This window comes from Dipodomys spectabilis, unplaced genomic scaffold, assembly GCF_019054845.1.
Source record: "Dipodomys spectabilis isolate Male_0828 unplaced genomic scaffold, ASM1905484v1 ptg000238l, whole genome shotgun sequence".
In the NCBI taxonomy this organism is placed as follows: domain Eukaryota; kingdom Metazoa; phylum Chordata; class Mammalia; order Rodentia; family Heteromyidae; genus Dipodomys; species Dipodomys spectabilis.
In genome coordinates, this window is record NW_024870915.1 from 2,043,603 (window position 1) to 2,051,892 (window position 8,290).

The following is an 8,290-nucleotide window of genomic DNA, read 5'->3' on the forward strand; positions in this document are numbered from 1 at the left end:
GATTTCAAATTAAAATTCGTGAGAAGAGATATAGAAGGTCGCTACATACTAATTAATGGATCTCTCCTTCAGGAGGATATTACAATTCTAAATATCTACTCGCCAAACAATGGAGCACCCAAATTTATCCAAGAAACACTACTTTCCCTCAATTCCATATAGATCCAAAGACATTAATTGTTGGGGATTTTAACACATCACTCTCCCCACTAGATAGATCAACTCGGCAAAAACTCAAGAGAGAAACCACAGATCTAAACAGCTGCATAGATCAACTAGACTTAACAGACATCTACCGAACATTTCACCCAGCAGCATCAAAATACAAGTTTTTCTCAGTAGCACGTGGAACGTTTTCTAAAATAGACCACATTTTCGGCCTTAAAGCAAACTTGTCTAAATTCAGAAACATTGACGTTATACCTTGCATTCTCTCTGTCCACAAGGGAATAAAATTAGAACTCAACACCAAAAGCCACCAAACAAAGTCCTGTATCACATGGAGGCTTAACAACACACTGCTGAATCATGAGTGGGTCATAGAAGAGATTAGAAATGAAAATCAAATGTTCATGCTATGCAACAAAAATGAACACACAAATTACCAGCTCTTCTGGGACACAGCAAAGGCAGTACTCAGAGGCAAGTTCATAGCTCTGATCTCCTACATCAACAAATTGGAGAGATCTGAAACTAACAGTTTAATGACACATCTAAACCTCCTTGAAAAAGAGCAGCAAGATAAACCCCAATCCAGTAGATGGAAAGAAATAATCAAAATTAAATCAGAATTAAATGAATTAGAATCCAAAAAAACTATAGAAAGAATCAACAAAACAAAGAGTTGGTTCTTCGAAAAAATGAACAAAATTGACAGATCCTTTGCAAATCTTATCAGAAAAAGAAGAGAACACACCCAAATAAATAAACTCAGAGATGAGAATGTAAACATCACCACGGAAACAACCAAGATTCAGAACATTATAAGAGAATACTTCTCAAACTTTATGCTAATAAGTTTGAGAACTTGACAGAAATAGACCTTTTCCGAGCAAATATTGACATGCCAAAACTAAACCAAGATGAGGTAAACCATCTTAACAGGCCCATATCAAGCATTGTAATAGAAACAGCAATAAGAGACCTCCCAGCTAAGAAAAGTCCAGGACCAGATGGTTTTACAGTGGAATTTTACAAGGCCTTCAAAGCAGAGCTCACACCAGTACTCCTCCAACTCTTCAATGAAATTGAAAGAGAAAGTTCACTACCGAACACATTCTATGAAGCCATCATAACCCTCATCCCAAAACCAGGCAGGGACTCATCAAAGAAAGAGAACTATAGACCCATTTCTTTGATGAACATTGGTGCAAAACTTCTCAACAAAATTTTGGCCAATCGACTTCAACAATTCATCAAAAAATCATACACCACGATCAAACAGGATTCATTTAAGGGATGCAAAGCTGGTTCAATATACACAAATCAATTAATATTATTCATCACATCAAGGGGAGCAAGAATAAGAACGAAATGGTTATCTCATTATATGCAGAAAAAGCATTCGACAAGATCCAACACCCCTTTAAGATGAAGGTTTTGGAAAAACTAGGAATCTATGGAACAATCCTCAATACAATAAAGGCTGTATATGACAAACCTACAGCCAGCATTATAATTAATGGTGAAAAACTAAAGCCATTTCCTCTTAACTCAGGAACAAGGCAAGGAGGTCCACTCTCCACTTCTCTTCAATCTAGTATTAGAATGCCTAGCTACAGCAATAAGACAAGATGCAGGTGGGCCCTGGTGGCTCACGCCTGTAATCCTAGCTACTCAGGAGGCTGAGATCTGGGGATCGCGGTTCAAAGCCCGACCGGGCAGGAAAGACCATGAGACTCCTATCTCCAATAAACCACCAGAAAACCGGAAGTGGCGCTGTAGCTCAAGTGGTAGAGCGCTCTACTTGAGCTGAATAGCTGAGGGACAGTGCCCAGGGCCAGATGTCAAGCCCCACGACTGACATAAAAATAAATAAATAAACAAACAAGATGCAGACATAAAGGGGACCCAAATACGAAAAGAATAAATAAAACTCTCCCTCTTTGCTGACTATATGATTTTGTATTTAAAGAATCCCTTAGACTCCACTCCCAAATTACATAAGGTGATTCAAAACTTTGGCAAAGTAGTAAGGTATAAAATTAACCCCCAAGAATCAATGGCTTTTCTATATGTCAACAATGAGAAAAGTGTGGCTGAAATTAAGAAAGCAACTCCATTTGTAATAGCCTCACAAAAAGTAAAATACCTAGGAATTAACTTAACCAAAGAAATGAAGGACCTCTATGATGAAAACTTTAAAATCTTGAGAAAGGAAATCAACACAGAACTTAAAAAATGGCAAAACCTCCCATGCTCCTAAGTTGGAAAGATTAACATCGTGAACATGGCAATACATCCCAAGGCTATCTAAAAATTCAATGCCATACCTATCAAAATTCCAACCTCATTCTTCAAGGAAATAGAAGAGGCAATCCAAAAATTCATATGGGACAATAAAAGACCCCGAATAGCAAAAACGCTCCTCAATGGAAAGAACGCTGCTGGAGGAATATCAATACCAAATTTCAAACTCTACTATAAAGCCATAGTAATCAAAACAGCTTGGTATTGGCATAAGAACAGACCTCAGGACAAATGGAATAGAATTAAAATCCCAGAAATGAATTAAAATCCCAGAAATGAACCTACATACCTATAGCCATCTAATCTTCGATGAGGGTGCTAAAACAATAGAATGGAAGAAAGACAGCCTCTTCAGTAAATGGTGCTAGCAAAATAGGTTAACTACTTGTAGAAAACTAAAGCTAGATCCTTATATATCACCCTGCACCTCAATCAACTCCAAATGTATTAAAGACCTCGAAGTCAAAGCAGACACTCTGAAAACATTACAGAATGGAGTAGGAGAAACCCTAGGTCTCCTTGGCTCTGGCCAAAATTTTCTGAATAGAGACCCAGAAACACAACAAATCAAAGAAAGGTTGGACAAATGGGATTGCATAAAGTTGCAGAGCTTCTGCATGGCAAAGGACATAGCTAGCAAGATCAATAGAAAGCCCACGGATTGGGAGAAGATCTTCACTAGCCAAATAAAGGACAAGGGCCTCATATCTAAAATATACTTGGAACTCAAAAAATTAAATCCCCCAACAACATATCCTCAAAGAAACAACTGCCCAATAAATAAGTGGGCTAAAGACTTGAAGAGAAACTTCTCTGAAGAAGAAAGAAGCATGGCCAATAGACACATGAAGAAATGCTCAACATTCCTAGCCATAAAAGAAATGCAAATCAAAACAACATTGAGATACCACCTCACTCCTGTTAGAATGGCAAAAATCAAGAACTCTAACAACAACAGATGCTGGAGGGGATGTGGACAGAAGGGAACCTTACTTCATTGATGGTGGGAGTGTAAACTTGTTCAACCACTTTGGAAAGTAGTATGAAGGTTCCTCAAAAGACTCCACATGGAGCTCCACATAGAGCTATGACCCAGCAATCCCACTTTTGGGCATTTACCCAAATGTTTACAAATAAGACCACACTATAGCTACCAGCACAACTATGTTTATTGCAGCATTATTTACCAAGCTAAGATCTGGAACCAACCCAGATGCCCCTCAGTATATGAGTGGATCAAGAAAATGTGGTATATATACACAATGGAATTCTATGCCTCCGTCAGAAAGAATGACATTGCCCCATTTGTTAGGAAATGGAAAATCTTGGAAAAAATTGTATTAAGTGAAGTAATCCAGGCCCAAAGAAATATAGGTCCCATGGTTTCCCTTATTTGCAATATCTAGTATATGTATGAGTCAAGCGGAAAAGATCAGATAATGTGATGTTAGGAAAATGAACCCTTAGATATGTATTTTAATGTTTTTTTCTTTCATGCATGTGTTTCTAACACATTTATAAGATTATTTCTTTGTTGCTTTGTATGTCCCTCCCCCACAGTATAACCCCTGCTTTCACTATATTTGATATCAGTATAACTTGTGGAGGAGATGGGGAAAAACAAGTCGTTTAAGGATACAGGTAGACCTCTTGCAACAATGAGAAGTACAAGTTGTCATGTCCAAAACGAGCTTTACAATGTTGGTGCGGGGGGTGGGAGGGGAAGGGTTGGGTGGGTTGGGAGGGGTGAGGCTGGCAAGGGATGTGAAGGGTAAACACAGGAGGAGCCTGCAATGCTTGGTAAGAAATGTATGCATTATCCTGCCCATGTAATTGTAACCACTCTGTACAGTATGTTCACAAATAAAATAAAATTAAATTAAAGAAAAAGAAAAGAAATCTGAGGTGATTCTGATTGGTTTCCCTTTATAGATGGTTAATCTTTTCTCCTTGACAGCTTTAAGGATCTTTTTGTTGGTCTGAATTGATCTTGTATGGATTATAATGTGACAGTGTGATGGCCTCTTGTGGTCTGGTTTACCTGAAGTTCTAAAAGTTTCTTGTATCTGAATAGGCCTATCTTTTTGCATGTTTGGGAAGTTCTTTGCTAGGATCCTGTTTAAAAAAAATTTCCTAGACCATTAATTTCTGTCTCTAGGTGCTCCTCTACAACCATTATTCTTATGATGGTGTCTTCCAAATGTTGAATAGATCTATCATATATCTTGGATTTGTCTTTGATGGTTGTAGGTTCTTACTCTATAATATCTAGGCTGTGTTCAATCCCCAAGATTCTATCTTCTGGATGGTCTCACCTACAGTCAAAAATTTCTACTTTTTTTTTGTCTATTCCTTCTAATTGGTCACCTTAGATGGCTTCAAGTTCTTTGTTGGATCTTTGTTATACAACTTGTATGAACCATTTTACTTCCTTAATTTGGTGTTCAGTGTTTATTCTCAAATCACTTAGTTGATTGGTTATGGTTTCCTTGGACTCCTATTCATTCTTTTGGGTTCCATTCAGCACTCCCTTTGTAGTCTCCCTGACTTCTGTGAGCTCTCTGTTTATGGATTCCATGGATGCCTCTATTGATCTTCGTCTATTCTGGTCCCACTCTCTCAATTCCTGTATTACTCTGATTAGCTTCCTCACATGCGCCCAATTCCTGTAGTTCTCTTTAAGTGTTCTCAGCATGCTCACTCCATTCCTGATTTTCTCTTTGTCTGTTCTCAGCCTGCTCACACAATTCCTTTATTTCTCTTTTAGTCTTCTCAATCTGCTCATGTAATTCCTGTATCAGTCTTTGAGTAACATCCTAACGCTAATAAGTTTCCTGTACTGATCTTTGGCTTGCCTTCTCTTTCTCCGTATCATGCTCTCACTGAGTCCTTTGCAGGTTTTCAGTCTTTTCATTTACCATGCTTACCAGTAGTATTTGTAGAGCTTTTTGTGAACTCTTCTCTGGATTATTCATTATCTGTTCTGCCCCCTGATTATAATGAGTGGGAGTTGAGCTCTCCGGACTTGCCAATTTTCTTGTGTTTTTTTCCAGCTTGTTCTGCCCATTTGGGATGAGAGTAACACCAGCTTTGTGGTAGAACACTATTTTAAGGCAACCATCAACCAATGTCCTTAGTTGCACAGTCAAAAGTCTGCAGATACAATCTAATTCAACAGATACAATCTATTCAATATCAAACAGTTATGTATTAATGGTCCACAAACAGCAAAGAAGAATTTGGCAGAAATTAGGGAGAAATGTGGGTAAAAATAGGATTAGACATGTGGAAATGTAAAAGGAGAGTGAAATTAACAAAGTACTTATCTCAAAGAGGAAAATGGATTGGACAGGATGATAGTAGAGAGAAAACAAGAAGAAAAAGAAAAAAAAGACACAAAAAATTGAAAAACAAATTTAAAATTAAAAAGTGAAACACTTAAAATTATGCAAGTTTAAAGAAGTAGTATTCTGAGAACAGGGATAGGAAGAGAGGAGGTGAGGGATAGAAGGAGACATGAAAAACTAAAAAATAAAAAATGCTTAAAATATTTTATAGGTATAAAGAGGTAATACTGCTACTAAGGAATTTAAATCTAAGAGGTTTTGAATTGAGTAATAAATTTTTGGATTAAGTGTGGACACAACATGGGATAAGGTCTAATAATCAATGTCGGGTATATCTGGGGATGAGCAGAACAGCAATTAAGTCACGCAAGAAAGAACGAAAGAGAAGAAAAAATGAAAACAATGAGAAAGAAAGAAAAAAGGATAAAAAATTCAGTAGAGCTAAAAACAGCACACACAGATATACACCTACAGTCTAAAATAAAAATTATAAGAGGAAGAAAAAAGGGATTAATAGAGAACAATTTTTTCAAAAAATTAAAAAGTAAAAATTTTTTAAAAAATTTAAAATGTTAAAAAAAAGGTACAAAAGATTTCTTTGATTTTTTGGGGGGATGGGAAGATCCTATATCCCCTTGTGTGCATAGCCAGTATCCTGTTGGAATCTCTGGTCTGCTTGTGGTGTTTGGTTTTCCTGTGGCTTGATTGGTTAATTAAGTCAGTTTGTTTGGACAGGCAGAAAAATGCACTGCTTTACCCAGGATTTTGTGATCCTCATCCCAGGCTAGTTCAGTGGAAGGGCTATCTGCTTTGAGTATCACAAAAGAGGGAGATGGCTGTTTCCTCTAGTTTGGAGATGCTGTGATGAGGCTATGTTCTGGGCAGAGTTGAGGCCTTTCAGCAAACAGTAGCTTTTCCCTGAGGGGCTAACTTCAGAGACACTCACAGAGCCTAGCCTAAAGCCTTTCTCAAGGTTTATGTTTACTGAATTTCAATTGATTGTCTGTAGGGAGTGGCAGCCTCTGGCTCTGTTTACCCAGTGAAGAAAGTCCCTCCCACAGGGACAGAGTTTTCTTTGCTTGGTCTTGGTGAATTTTTCCTGGGTGGAGCTGAGCCTGGCAGGTCTGGTTAGGTTCCTTTGACCTGCTAAATGACTCTTTTGTTTTCTTCCAAGGCCTAGTTGGACCTAGCTGCTCAGCCAGGCCTTTGTCAGTATCAAAGATGGAGATCTCCAGGAGTGGGGGGTGGAGAGGTGGCCTTCCCTCCTCTGCTCCTTGAGAAGGAGTGAGAATGTCAGTGTTCTACTCAAGACAGTCTTGGTTCCTGGGTCATCTCTGGTCTGCAATCTGCAGGATGAAGTTATCTGTCCCATGTCAGTTCTTGCGGGTATTGAATAGAATTCACTCACCTGCTGCCTCTGGCGCCTTTGTCCTGGACTCTTTGTGTTGTAGGTATGGCGGCTACAGCAGTAGCCGCAGCTGCCGCCGCCACAGCAGCAGCCAGGGCTCTGGCAAGTACTCAGATCTGTCTCCTTGACTGGATTTTCCTTCTCTGGCCAAACTCTCTGTACTGTAATGGCACACTTAGTGAAATTCTCTGGCCTAGGAGTATTCACTGGAACACTAAAACTGCTTCCTATGTGAGAGTTTGTTTATCCTCCAGCTTCTCCTCCCCCATCTTCCCAGAACTCCTTAAATGTGTTTCTTAAAAATAGAAATATTTTTAAATTCTCATGCACACTTATCATTAGGCAGTTCAGATGATGTTAACTGAATTGTTGTCAGATTCATTTGTGTATATGTGAGATTGTCTTTGAATATGAAGTTTGGCCCTGGATCCTGTCCTCTGTCCCCACCCCTCCTTTTGTTTTTGCTTGCTCAAGGTTGGCACCTTCTCACTTGAGCCACATCTTCCAGCTTTTTGGTTTTCAGTTGGAGGTAAGAGTCTCTTTTTTGCCTGCCTGACCTGGTTTTCAACCAGGATCCTCAGATTTCAGCCTTCAGGTGATCTATTGAGTGTTTTCCTGTCCTCTTTTGTGAAAATACACACCCCCCTGGCATCAAAGGTAAAAGAACAACTTAAAAGTTGTTATGATACTCCCAACCCAAAGAAGATACCTGATATACTTGATTTAAGTGTTAAGATATAAAATTTGGATTTGTGGAAAGACTGAGTCTCTTTAGTGTCATTTTGGGAAAAGTGAATGAAATATTCAGAGCATTCCTAGATAAAGGGAATAAAGTAAACCTCTTTTCATGAGGAGTATTAATGAGAAGAATACTAGTTTTTGTCATTACTGAAGCCTACTGGAAACAGTTTCAAAGTACAGATGCTCAAGTATATTTTCTGTGTAATAATCACTGAATTCTAAAATTATTTGTTTTCCTTAGCATTTTCTGTTTGTCCTCATCTGCTATCTCATTTGAGACATATTCCTTGTACAAGGGCCTTCTGTAGTCAGTTTACATTTTATA